Here is a 14,110-nt window from a genome sequence, read left to right as displayed (position 1 = left end):
GTAGCATTGATATAAAATGACATTATTCCATCTTCTCTGTTTTAAACCTCTGTGAATACTCTCTTCTTTTACACACAGACTCTCACATTAAATGATCTTTTACCAGGCCTGCCTAATAAAGATATATTTTTTGAATTGGTCGATTGTTTGATAACCTCACTGAGTGGACTGATCCCGAGTTAACAGCCTGCTCGTATCTGCAGCCATCGGTCCCTCCGGGGAGAAGCCTCTCATTCCACAAATGTGCTCAATTAAAAAGAGTAGAGTGCTTAGAGAGGGGCAGCGAGGGGGCCATTCCCTGGGCCTGTTTGATCTGGATTCTCTAATTGGTCAATGACAACACATTACCAGACTGGCGGTCGCTTGATCCGCTGAGAGAGGTCCAGCCTCTTTTTCCTCCCTCAATCCCCCCCGTCATATAAACCCCTCCACCTTATATCCGTGACCAGGCTGTCTGTGTCTTCAGCGAGTAAAGGAGGGGTAAGGCTCTGCATGTTTAGGAGAGGAGTCTGATTTAGAGGTTAGGTAACACAGGCCGCAGTAAATCTGTGTCACAAATCTCCCTTATGGAGCCGCAGGGGGGGCACACGCAGGCATGTGATGAATCCCATGCAACAGACAGACCTCCACCTCCATCCCCCCTCCTTGACCTCTGCTTGCATCACTCTAATTTGCTGGAGATTTGTTTTGATTGCCTTTTTTTAAAATTAATCTGCTCGCTTATTGTCTCCTGTGGAGAATGCCAACATGTCTGCAGAGAAAAAGGGGATTCTTCAATGGAGCCTTAAAAAGGGATTATGCTATATTTTTAGCTTACATTTGTCCCTCTTAGTGCAGACATCCAGATTTCTTCATTTACTGCACATTACTTCTTCTGGGTATTGCTCTTTATGAAGTCCCTACAGCCTGAAGAATATATAAGGAAAGCCAAAGAGTATGTAAGGAGTCTCAGTGATGCAGATCACATGTTTGTAGAACAGTACGTCTCATTTTATATAATCGTACAGTGGGCTATAAATAGCATCAAATGAATATTGAATGCTAGGACAGAGGAGGCGTTATGCAATTCACTACTTATGCTGTCAAACGAAGTGATAACAGCCCCTTGCTTTCAAAGACACAAGCACACACACAACAGCAAATAATCTCTTTCATACAGGCTGGAGAAAAACAAATAGCTTGCACTGATACTTCAGAATGTGAGGAGTTGTTTATTTATACTGTTGTGTGTCATCAAAGGCTTTTTAAAGCTTATTTTAACACCTAGACGACATATTACTGCATAAATAAAGCAGCAGTGAGCAGGAGACTGTTATGGCCTTAAGTATATGTCTTTAAATACTTAGTTTCAAATCAAAGATGAAGTAGTTCAAGGTATTTACACTACATCCTTTAGAACAGGGGTCATCAACTACATTTGTACAAAGGCCAGCTTATTTCTATGCAGACACTGTGACGGTCTGTGGGTTAAATGAACTAAATGAAATAACTTTTTGTCAAAATTATTGAATTTTCTTTGAAATTTACCTCATTTTTAGCCTTTAGCAGTGAATTCAGTCTCTATTCACACGGTTAAATCCCTATACTGCAGATAGCCACAAGGGGGCGATTGAGATATTTCATATTTCTGGCACTGCCAGTTTGAAAGAATATGCTGCGCTCTCATCAGTGAAAAACACACAAAGAAAGATAGATAGATTTTTAATTCTCAGGCAGTGAAAAATAAACTTTCAGTCGCCCCTGCAGAAATCTGCTGCCTTAATCAAGAACGGACTTATGAGTAAGTTTGTCATCTTATTTGCTACTAATAGTTAATAATAGTCAGACTTTTGTAAAACTGTTAAACATTAAGCCAACCTTTAAGAAAATGTTTAAATCTCACTTATTTTTGGAGTTACTTGAATATCTGTAGGGATCACAAAAGGAAAGAAAGACACCCTAAATACAGCAATATATATAAATATGTATTTTCCTCAGCACTTTTTGTCAATTTAATTGAGCTTCTGGGGAAGGATGGGAAGCTGTGGGGGGCCTGATGTGGCCCCCGGGCCTCCAGTTGATGATTAGTGCTTTAGGGGTAAGGGCCCAATGTTAAATAGGACTGGTTTCAATCTCTAATACTCATACCAGAGGGAGAACTGGTGTCTGAAAATGTTACCAATACAAGTATCTGATACCCATTTTGGGATTGTCTGCCAACATCAGCCTATGATAACCGGTGTCGGTATTGGCCCCATACTAGCTTTGACATTTGTCCCAGAAACCAATAACAGTGTGTGCAGTGGCCTTTGATTATGATACTGATATCAGTGCTTCATTGATATCTGAATCCATTTCTGATACTGGTACTTTTATCTGTATTAAGACTTTGATTGTCCTACTGGTACCAGTACTGGCCTCTGATATTGCTACTGGTATGCTGTCTGCCTCTGACAGCCATACTTGTATCATATCTGACACTTATACCAATTCTAGTACAATATCAGCTTTTAAAACCAATGCTGGTTTAAATGCCTACCTCTGATACCAATACTGGTATCAACATGTACCCCTGACACCATGCTAGTATCAAAATTTCCCTCTGTTTCCAATGCTAGTTTCCACACCTGCCTCTGATACCAAGACTTCTATCGATACCTGTCTGCGATACCGTGGTATTGGTCTCATAATCTGGCTTGGTATTGGCCCCAAAAACAAACACTTCTTTTGGTATCTGCCTCTAAGATGACCTCTTTGATAATCGTACTGGTATCTGTATCAGACCAATTCCCATACTACGCTCCCCAGTTTATTGTAAAACCTCTCCTAACACGGGCATTATGCGGCCAACCTAGTGGATAATCATGGTGCAGCATTGTTCATCCACCAGAAACATGAGCAAAAGAATCCCAACGGTGATCTCTGTCCAACAGTCGACATCTAAATAACATCTAATACACCCTGCCCAAGTGCATGATGGGAAAACTCCCAACAGATTTGAAATGGCAGTGGGCAGAGCTTAGATCAACTGACTTTTCAGAGTTGAATGAAAACTCAATACAATCAAATAACTCCAACAATGAAGGCCGTTTCATTTAGAATGGAGTTAAAATTGCACTTTGAGAGTTAAAATTAACTCAGAAATGTTTAACACAGGGGAATCAACACTCCAAGGCTGGTTTCATTATCCAGCTCTAATACCAACATTGGTTTCATTATCTTCCTCTGAATCTACTCTGATCGGACCCTAAAATGGGTCATGGTACCCAACACCTACCACTGATACCAATATTGTTATCAGCTCTGACAACAGCCCTGTTCTAGCTGATTTAGTGTAAGTCAAGCTAGCAAAATGTCAGTAATCTGTTTATTCTACTGGTATTAGACTGGGTAAGTCAGTATGAGCTGATCCTTGTGTGGGTGGGGAATGAAAAATTATATCAGACATCTGTATTATTATTTCTTATTGTAAGAATCAATCAGTTTTGATAAAACAGATCAGTAATTCCTCAATAATAGGTGTAGATGCTTTGTGTAAGATCTTATATGCTTCGTTGGTGTTTTTAGCTACAGCCCATCTTCTCACTGTCGGCAAACAACAGAGCTCCACATCATCCATCAAGAAAGTTGAAGTAGCTTGACAGGTGAACATAAACAATGCTGCCTGCAGTAGCTTTTTCTAGAAGTATACGGGACACACAAACACACACACAGGCTGATAGACAGTGGGGTGGAGGGAGTTAGAGGCAGCGAGACACCAAGGGAGAGAAAGAGAGACGCACTGGATCAGAGAGGAGGAGGAGGCGGAAATGACTGCTGCAAGAAGGGGTAAAAGCTGAGAAATTCTGTATCCTCCTGTTTTCAGCCGCCCTGAAAACTGCTGAACCATCAGCAATTACCGGCTGGCTGGATCATGAATCTCCCCTCTGCAGTGGTCTGTGCTCTCTCTCTCTCTGCTGCAGAGGTGCGCTGCCCTGTACTCACCTGGACCAACAAACACTCAAATAGAAAGAAAACAATGTAAAGCTGCTGCGTGATTGCAGACTATTATTAAGCCTCTGTGCAAACCAAACTGACACTTTGCATCTCCGTTTCCATGACTGAAAGATTACACTGCCAGGAGAGAGCTGATATGCAAATGTTTTGTTTTTACAGGTGAGCGTGATCCGTGAGCAGCAGACCTAACAGGCTGACACGCTGATGCAGGACAAAGACGAGGGCAGCGCAGAAGTCAGGACACGAGCAGAAAGTGCTGAACATATAATTAGCTAATCCGGCAGAAAGCACAGCTAGGCAGTCACTTAATTAAAATGATTAATTAAGGGCAATAAAAAAACTTCTTCTTTCAAAACTGCTGTCTATAATTACAAGTGACTCCCTTTTCTCTGTAGCAGAGGGCTTCAATATGTGTGTCCAAGCGCGTTTGCATGTCAATGTGTTTGTATGCGTGCACGTGATTGGTGCATCCAGACAAGAGAGAGAGAAAGAGAGGAGAAGTCAGTTTCTGCTGCTCTTTCAGCGTTAGCATCCTCGGCTAATGAGATTAGTCAATAATGGATTGAAAGCAAGTAGCCTCCCCTCCCCGACACAATGGCCAGAGAGGCTGCCCTGTCAGCGACACATCCTCCACCGGTCGATACGAGCACCCACACACAAACACAACTTAGAAACACATCCAAACAAAAGGGGCCACCTTTTTAACATACAAATTGTGTTATAATATTGAGCGGTGCCTTGTTTGAGACAGTGCGACGTGCCTCAAAGGCCCGCAGACAATTCCCCTGGATTTAAATTCAGATAGGAAGTAAATCTAGTTCTGATCTGAGGAAAAATGGATATTGTGGACGTCATGCTGGGGCCCCTTAGAAGTCCTAGATCTCTTTCATCACATGAATGTAGAGAAAACAGTCCCGCTGGATCTAGCCGAGAGTCTGAGCCCAGGAAGGACAAACAAGTCTTGAGAATGAAGAACTCTTCTCTTCTCAGATAAACAAAGACGTGAAACAGGCTTTAAGGCCAGCTACAGCACAAATAGACTTCTTTTCAAATGCATGAACAACCTGCCCATGAGGGTGAAATAAACCTTGCACAAACAAGCTGCCACCAGCGTGTAGAACCTTGATGCATTTACAAGAGTGAATCTTTAACAAAAAGGAGCTTTAGAGTGCAAGTGCTTGCTTATAATCCAAATCTGTTTAATTGCACTCATTTCCACTACACAAGTTAAACATGTTTCATACCTTTAGTCTACTTTCATACTCTGATTTTCACTAAAACAGTGACATCTCTCTGCCCTGCTGTCATAGTGCAGATGACAGCAAAGATGACTTGACAGAAATCCTAAATCCCTCTTCATTTGTTATCGTTCACCCACACAATCTGCTTCATAAGCACTATTAAGTGCTATATTTAACAATTCTAATCCCCTGGGTTTTGTCCATCAGACTGCATTTAAGCTCTTTTCTGATTGCAGTCATCCAAATATCCAGGAGGGGGTGCTACACTAGTCACACAAAGCTTAAAGGTCACATATCTTGCCCCTTTAAGACAAGTTTATATTGGTCTCCTCTGACTCTGCCCCTCTCACAAATGGATGTGCCTATCAGGAGGGAAGGGTGGAGCTTTCTTTCAAGCAAGGAGGTCCAACCAAACCTGGGGGCGGGGCTAACTCCCCACATGACATAATGAGGGGAAAATCTGAGAACGGCTAGTTTCAGCACACATATACTTAAAGGTGGAGAAAGGGAGGGGAGGAGGGAATAGATTTTCCTGATTTTTGGGGGGACTGTGGACAGGCCAGGGGACACATATATTGTTAGGAAAGCATGAAAAAGTGTATTTGGCATAATATGAGACCTTTAAATCTCTTTAGTCTATAACATTACAAACTGATTAAATCAACAAACATTTCTTAACAGTTGATTGTTTTAATTGGTAGTTTCAAGTCTTCTTAAAAGCATTAAACCAGGAGTGAAAAATAACATTTTCTGAAATTACTGTAATTGAGTAGTTTTTGTGCATTTGTGCTTTTTTGAGTACATTTCAAAATCAGTATTTTTACTTCACTTAAGTTTTAACCAGAATAACTGTACTTTTACTTGAGTAACATATTCTTGTACGTTTCTCACTTCTGTTGACTACACAGTAGCATAGAGCGAGAGAATGATTCCATGTCACATCCTAAAAAACATTTAAAAAATCAACTCTGAGACACATTTGCACCATGGGTGAAGTTATCCACTGAGTCGGGGTTCACGCCTGTGACTTTGAGTGCTCCTTAAGGACGTAAGAGTCACTGCAGCTCCATCATATTGTAAAATATTTAACGCTTTTAAAAGTGTGGTTTAACTATATGAGGTGTGAACCAACAGACACTTCTGAAGTGTTCGATTTAACACTTGTGGGCTCTGTGACATTGCAGGACAGAGTTTTTGAAAGGGGGTGACATAAAGCTAATCAGCATTGAGCATTAGATAAAACCACAATGTCCTACCTGACTGACAGTCAGCTTGAAACGGTGCTGCTGTTAACACTGGCTTTAGTTGCTGCAGGGCAGTGATCCTCCTTATCTGCTCGGATCAGCTGTGAAAATCAGAGAATACAGCATTAGAATATGTGCAGTATTGTCACTTGAAATTGTTAAAGTTATAGGACTACAAGAACAAAAGAAAAACTAAACAGAAATTAAAACTCAATTTTTCTTATGTAAGTAATATATTTAAAACTATAGACTTTTTTGCAATAAAGTTGTTCTCCCATCTCTTTGGGACCAAAAGTGTGGAAAAAAAAACAAACAAAAAAATGTTCTGTAACAAAAAGCCATTGGTTGTTACAGCCTGTCACCATGCATTGTGGGTAAACAATATGGTGGGTTAGCATGCTAAGCTCATGGCAGAAATAATCAAAGATGTAGTAAAATTGGCTAACAAATGTCGTCAAATGTTAAATGTCGAAGCGATTTGTATGAATTTAATCTTTAAAGACATTGGAAGTCACCCAAGTTCCAGGCTAGGTAGAGAAGCTTCTGTAAGGGCCATGAAGGAATAGATAGCGTCATTAGAATGGCACAATGGAGGAAGTTCAAGGTTGGAAAAGAGTAAAAGGCTATGGTTTATGCTTCAAAAGTTATATAACATTTTATAACCTGTATTTTATATTTTAAGTAATATTTTGACCTATTTAACTCATATGCTTTTCAATTTTGTCTCTCGTTTTGACTTTTTCAACATTTAACTTTGACTTTTAATCCCATATTTTGACCTATTAGACTCACAATTTAAAAACTGAACCTATTTTTGACCTTTTTAAACTCATGATTTTGAATTCTAATACTTTCGAAACATGGTTGCGACTTGCTGTTTCATATATTTCCCTTTAAAAACATTATTTGACATTTCATTTTGTCTTGACTTTTTGAACTCATACGTTTGACCTTTTATCTCAAATTTTGAGCCTTTAAACTTTTAAATCTCAAAATCATTAATCAACAGTGCTAAATTAGAATCTGGCCCCTGCTATGATCGAGTTTCAGACTCCTGGTATTGATACTGGTTTACCACCACCACTAGTAGGTAGACTGGCATTTACCTACAGAGCTACAGCTGCCCCAATGAAAATGTTCAATGGCTTCATCTTTCCACCAAAAAATAGAGAAAAATATAGTTAGTGGTATCAATAAGAACAAGGACTGACAAGGACTGATCTACATTAAAACATCAAATACTTCACCTGACACCTACCCTACACCAGCAATTCCAGCCATTATAATAAAACAGGTCTCTAGGAATACCCAGACTCTACGCTGATGGTCTTGCTTGTTTATGAAGCTCTTAAAGGAGCATCAGTATTATTTTCTTCCAGTTTCATACCGAATATAAATCTCCTCACAGTAGCTTTAATTTCAACATGCCCCTGAAAACACAATAAAAGCAGCAATAAAGCACATTTTCCACTTCATTATGTCCTTAGTCTATATTACTAAAGTCCTCATACAATAACTAAAAGACTACTGAATTAGAGTAATGCTTTTATATCACAGCAATTTGCATAGAATTTCATATCACTTGATAGACTACCTCTCTTACTGGGAGTGTGATAACCAAATTTAATTATACTGTGTAATTTGCTGGGTTGATTAAAAATGTATAAATGTGGGAACTACCAAGTGTTAATGTAACCCATATCCCAGTCAAATGGGTATACATCAGATCCTTTCTCTCCCACTCACATCTAGATTAGCCTGTGTAGAGCGGAGGTGTGTTCCAGTCAGGCAGCGCTCCCCCTTCCTGCGCTGGGGTCAGCCCTGTGCTACCGAAAGGTCAACCCCCTGGTAATTTGTTTAACCGCCGCCCCATCAGCGTCCAAACACAGCGCGTCGTATCAGGTAAACCAATTATTATCTGACATGAATCTTGGAGCACAAAGGTCCCACATGACCACTTCCTCTATTATTAGTGATGTCTCTCCTTTCTCTTGGCGAAAAAAAAAGCCACCTTGTCCCTGATTCCCAGCATGCTTATCAGCTACCAAGTGACTCATTTACCTGCGATGTGTGATCTAGTGCTGGATTTAAAGGTAATTTAACCTACATTCAGACGAGAAAATGAATTAAACGCTGCACATTTTTGCTCTCTTTCATTTTGCCTCCCTCTTCCTGTCTCTGAAGCATAAACAGCAGTCAAAACGGAGAGCTCTTTCCTGCTTAGTATTCAGCTGTAATTCTCCTGGGTGGACACCATGCTGTGTAGACAATCTGCATTTTGATTGGTGTGCACTGGAAGCTTCCACATGGATCTTTAAAAAGCAGATGCACTGGAAAACAACAAAGAGAGGCCGCTCAAAGATCTATTTCTGAGAATATTTTGGTAGTAGGATAGCAAAAAACTGGATGAGATTCATCCTGTTTTGTTAACAGAGTCTGCCTTGACACAGAGATATGATGTGAAAGTGATCATTTGTTGCCCTGCGACTGTGTTGGCCAACATGGAAATGCCAGCGATATATAACCCTCTCACAGAGCCATTTGTACAATCTCACCATTAGGAGCCACTTTGTTCCTGTAGCCCCTCTGGCCTCAAACCAGGCTTCAGCCCTCCGATGGCTGTAACCATGGCAACTGCCTTCATTCAACACTTGCAAATAATGAAGACAATGTGTTTTCCATTTAGATGAGCCTTTTTTTTTTAGCGCAAGAAGATATGGAGAGTCCATCCTGACTGTTTCATTAAGGGGGCTTAATAACATGATGCCTTTCTCTAGAATGCACTGTATGAGCTGCATGGCACGTTAAATTAGTCTGCAGGGAGACCAGTCAATAGCAGTGTTCAAGATTCAATATCATGCTCAGCAACTAAACTTGCTAGTTGTTTTTCTTTATGTCTCTGTGGACTTTGGTGTTGTAGGAAGAAACATCAAAAAATGTGGAAAAAAGTGCCTAAGGCGGGAATTTAGGGGCTTGATCTCACAATGCAAAACAGAAAATAAGAGGAAGGCTGGGGATGAGAAGAAGAAACGTACATTTTTAAAGTTATTTTACAGCCTGTTGATCTGACTTACACCTGCGTAAGCTTACTCTGGTCATGCATATCTGTGACTAAAACTAAAGGTAAATAACAGAGGGATACAGGGCCTATAGGATCAGAGTATTTCTACCTTGAAATGAGTAATCTAAAATCACGACAGAAGCTGTTTCACAATTTCGGTTAAAATAGGAGAACAAAACAGGAGGGAAGAAACGCCCTTGGCTTTTTCAGGCAAAAAAAAGAGAATAAAAAGAAAAAAAAAACAGAAAGCAAAAAATTTTCTGTCATTTTTCCATTTCCTGTTCTTTGTTTTTTTATGGTATAAATATCAGCTATAAATATTGGCAGAATATTTCTGCTGCTTGCTTAAAAAAATGCACGTCTGGTGCTTTTATTGTGAAATGCTGCTGGACTGACACAAACGTGAATTATCAGTATTTGCAGGTATGACAATCTCTACAGATATTTAGGCTATGAAACTCTGCAAATATTGGCTGTACTACCAAATAAGTTGGTGACATTTTAGGCCGGACAAACAGACCTACTTCAGCCTAAGGTTTTTTCTTTATTCATCATCATTTTCACAATTTAAATCATGTGTTTAAAGGGCCTAAGTTTAAGGTCTGAACTACATTCAAATATCAAATCGGCTAGGATTATTTTGTAGATATCGGCAAAAATCCAATACGATACAACCCTATAGACGTTTGTTTTTTGGAGTCAGCTAAAGGGAAAAAATGTTTAAAGAGTCTTACTGCATGACAATTTCCATTATGATGATCATAGTCCATAGCATGCAGGTTCAGTGTAGATGTGCCACTCTTTTAGTGCCTTCTGTTTTCATGCCATGGAGTGTGCACATCTTCTAGCTACAATACGGTAATAGAGCCTCGGATTGTATTGAAGCAGACTCGCAGTGTGTTAGTTGCGCTTGGTAGTAGTAGGAATTTCCTACTGTAGTTGAGCTTTCAGCTGACATTCAGACTCACAAATCTGGAGTTTCTCTGCCCTCCTCTTTAATGTCAGCCCTAATTTTCACAATCAGTGCATCTCTATCTCTTTTAAAAAGACATAATCTAGTCTAGTAGTGTCCAGGTAAGTGTTTAACACTCGTCCAACACTTTCCTGATGGGGTTTACTATCAAATAATCAGACTTATGTTGCAACCTGTTTCTCAGTGTTTTCATCTGTTGCTCTTTCCCAGTAACAGTGAAACTGTGCCAGGTACATGGCAGTAAAATATCTGATTATCATGAAACACTGAGGCCAAAACAATATAAACTAGAACACAATTCCCAAAAGCAATCTTTAAAGTACTCCCTTGCATCATTAATATCTGAGGTGGAAAACAGTAAGAAAAGCTCCAACAACTCACCTCCTAATAAGGAGCAGAGTGCATGTTTTAAATTTGTCGATTGTGTAAGCCTGTGCAAACACACGCTCACAAAGAGGAAAGAATGGAAAGAACTCGAGGGGCAGGAGTCTCCTTTCCACTGTTTATAGGGAAAACTCCCCGCGTAAGCAGAGCCAGCTTTCCGGGGCCAAAATTAAATCAAGGGTTTTACAAATCACTAGACAGGAAACATGGCGTTATTCGCCACTTCCACTTCTTTTCTTTTACAGCTCTTTTGCGCCATTCGCCACTTCCACTTCTTCTCTTTTGCAGCCATGTAAACATTCCTTTTGATTTGCTGAGTTGTTTGCTCACAAGGAAAACTCGCGGAGCAGATAGTTACTCCAATTCCTTGATGACAAGAGTTTATCTTGCAGACAGGAGCGTATTTCAGAGTGCAGCTTGTTGCCTTGTGTTAACACAGAAGCCTGTAAAGTGTATCGACCGGAGAAAATGCCGTCAACACGACTTGTATGATTTGTCTTGCTTTGGCTGAGTTCTGTGCACCTTCAATCCTGACAGCAGAACAGCAACCTTTATGAAATATCTAAGAAAACAAGGGCACCACAATCCCACTTCAGAGCAGAGTGGTTGCTGCAACAAACAATGCGGTGAGCTCCGGTGCTTGTGTGCACGGAGGCCACAGTGCAGCGTGATTGATATACAAGAGATAAAACACAGTTTGAGTCCTGAATCCAGCTCCAATCACACACTCCGTGACGCACTCGCTGCACGCTATCTCTGCCACACACGTCCCCGCGCTGCTGATAAGCACAGCTGAACCAGTCATATCTACCATCCTGGAAGAGTATTTCTTGAATAAACCACATCCAAAAAAATCTACGTTTACATTACTGAGGTGCTTTGTGGATTTCAGGAGACAGAGTGGCACTATTGACATGGTGGAGGAGACTGACAGGCGTGCAAGGCTTGGAAATTTCACAATTAAAGGTTTTTAAAGCAATAAGTACTTACTGTGGAAAAGTTATCCACTTCATAAATGTATAAAGACAATGTTCTGACAAAGGCAATTCAATTTATCTTAATAAGTTAGCACTTTAGGGAAATCGTATCTGATTCTTGAGATATCAATCATTTATTCTCGATAGACTGGTTAAAGGCATGAACAAGTCTGGCCATGAAAATGAACTGGGAATATTGCACTAGCAAAGTATTCAGACTTTTTTGGCTCATCCATTGGTTCCAAAGAGAGGCTTTATCATTCAAAGCATCAACTGTGTAATATCTGTGCTTTACACAATTTTAAATACAGGATTGTAAGGCAAAAGAGCTCAAAGCAGGGTTCCTTCATACTCTTAAAGTCCCTGTAAAGTGACAAAAACATCCCTACTTTAGGTTTGTTGTATGACAGGCCACTGTGTTAAGAACCACCGGGCCAAATTTCAGTTGTAAATACATCACAAAGTTTTTAAAATTAAGCGTCAAAATTATGTAAAATAAGTGATATTTGCCTTAGGATGGTGTGGGCGTGTCAGCTGTAGAGCCAAAGCCACGCCCACTCACAAGAAATACCATCCTCTCAAATGAGAAAAAAATCAACATCCTGAATGGAGGAATCATGTGTCTGCTATGCTGCTATGTTACAACTCTTCTTTTCAAAGCCACCAGCGAAACAATCACATATATGTCATGACAGGCCCAGAAATGAGTCTCATTGTCATTTTCTCATTTCTGTATTTAATTCTGCAGATATTCCTTATAATTCATTTTCTGAATGACGTGAGATAAGTCTCTCTCTCCCATTTATGAGACATCTGTTAAGTTGTTGCTGAAAACACTTAATTTCCTGATGCTGCTCTTAAAAATAAAAGTCTTCAGTGATGATTAGCATTGGAGGCTTTTATTGTGACAGACTGGTCAGAATAGAATTTGTCTATCGTTAGGTACTTCCCTAAACTTTAATCGCGATGCTAACAGACAGGAGGGATTAAACTGTGGCTGCTTGGAGAGAAACAGCCATGTTCTGCCTCTTTTATTCATCCAAGACTAAAGACAAGTTAAATGTGGATCAAAGCACACCTTTGCAGGTAAAATGTTTGTTCCTGCTGTATTTGGTTAAAGTAAAAAATAGAAAAGCACTTCAGCAATTAGCCGGCCCCCTGACCTGATCAGAGTGAACTCTGATTAGAGCACAGCTCCCTGGCTCTGTGCCAGAGCAGAGAGACAGAAGTTGGGGATAAATTTACTATTTTCTGGCACAAATCTCTCTGTTATGTTACTTTAAACGACATGTAGACCACTGTAGCTGATAGATTTGGGAAATCTTCCTCAGAGTTACACAGCATGTAGCTGACTGTGAATTTTCATTGAAGGCAGTGACATCAGCTAACAACAGACTCTACTGAGATGAACTGCTTGGCGTATTTTATATCGTTGTAGGGTTTGGGGAGCCGGGTAGTTCGCCATTGCCCCTAGTGATAGGTCGGAGCATTATATTCTTGCTGCCCGTATTAAACCAAGCCAGGAAACAGGTGAAAAACTTTTAATGGTCTAAATCCAAAATTCAGTTATGCATGCAGTATATCTGTGTTTTACATGTTTACAGCAGCCTTATACCAACATATCTAGTGTGTTAAGACACACATTGGGACTTAAAAAATCGAATTTAAGACTGAAATATCCTTTTACGGGGACAGGGAAATGTTAATACCACGTTAAGTGTAGTAAAAGGTAAAAAATTAAAGGTGTGGAAGATTTTCTAGGTAAACCAGCCCAGGGCTGAGTTTCCTGATTGAATACACTGTTTATGAAAGGTCTAATAGTATAGGAAGAAGATTTGTTTTGGTCAGAAACACCCAAACTTGATGAATTCTTGCACATCTATGCCTCTATTCTATCAACAAATCATAAAGTGATATTTATCATGACAAAATTTAGCAGGTTTGTTGAGTTGATCAAAAATGCAAGGATTTGATAAAGGCATATTAGTCTTAGTGCCTTCTAAAATTTAAGACCTCTCGCTGGTAAGAATAAAAATTTTTATCGCCTTAAATTTCTGTAGTCCAATTTGAGATTTTTCATGGATCCGCAGGAACCCTATAGAAAGCAAATAAGAAGTAATTTGCCATTCTTGAAACTCACAAAAGGCAAGTTTTCAAGTTTTATCTATATTTTGTGACTGAATATTGATAAATTCAGCAGAACAGATGGGCACAGATTGGAGCACTGAAGCTACCACTACCGATCCAAGGACAGG

The 14,110-nt window shown here is 39.9% G+C and overlaps 1 protein-coding gene across 4 annotated transcripts in view; it reads right to left on the bottom strand.

Moving 5' to 3' along the window:
- LOC121528260 (zinc finger MIZ domain-containing protein 1-like) overlaps window positions 1-14,110 on the bottom strand; it is a 189,769-nt gene that overhangs the window by 77,276 nt on the left and 98,383 nt on the right. For all 4 annotated transcript variants that reach the window (XM_041815595.1, XM_041815594.1, XM_041815597.1 and 1 more), the window contains exon 4: window positions 6,473-6,561. The gene's annotated coding sequence lies outside the window, so the exon portion shown is untranslated. The remainder of the gene's footprint in view (window positions 1-6,472; window positions 6,562-14,110) is intronic.

Source organism: Cheilinus undulatus, linkage group 20, assembly GCF_018320785.1.
Source record: "Cheilinus undulatus linkage group 20, ASM1832078v1, whole genome shotgun sequence".
NCBI classification, from domain to species: domain Eukaryota; kingdom Metazoa; phylum Chordata; class Actinopteri; order Labriformes; family Labridae; genus Cheilinus; species Cheilinus undulatus.
This window is presented reverse-complemented; position numbering and strand designations above follow the sequence as displayed.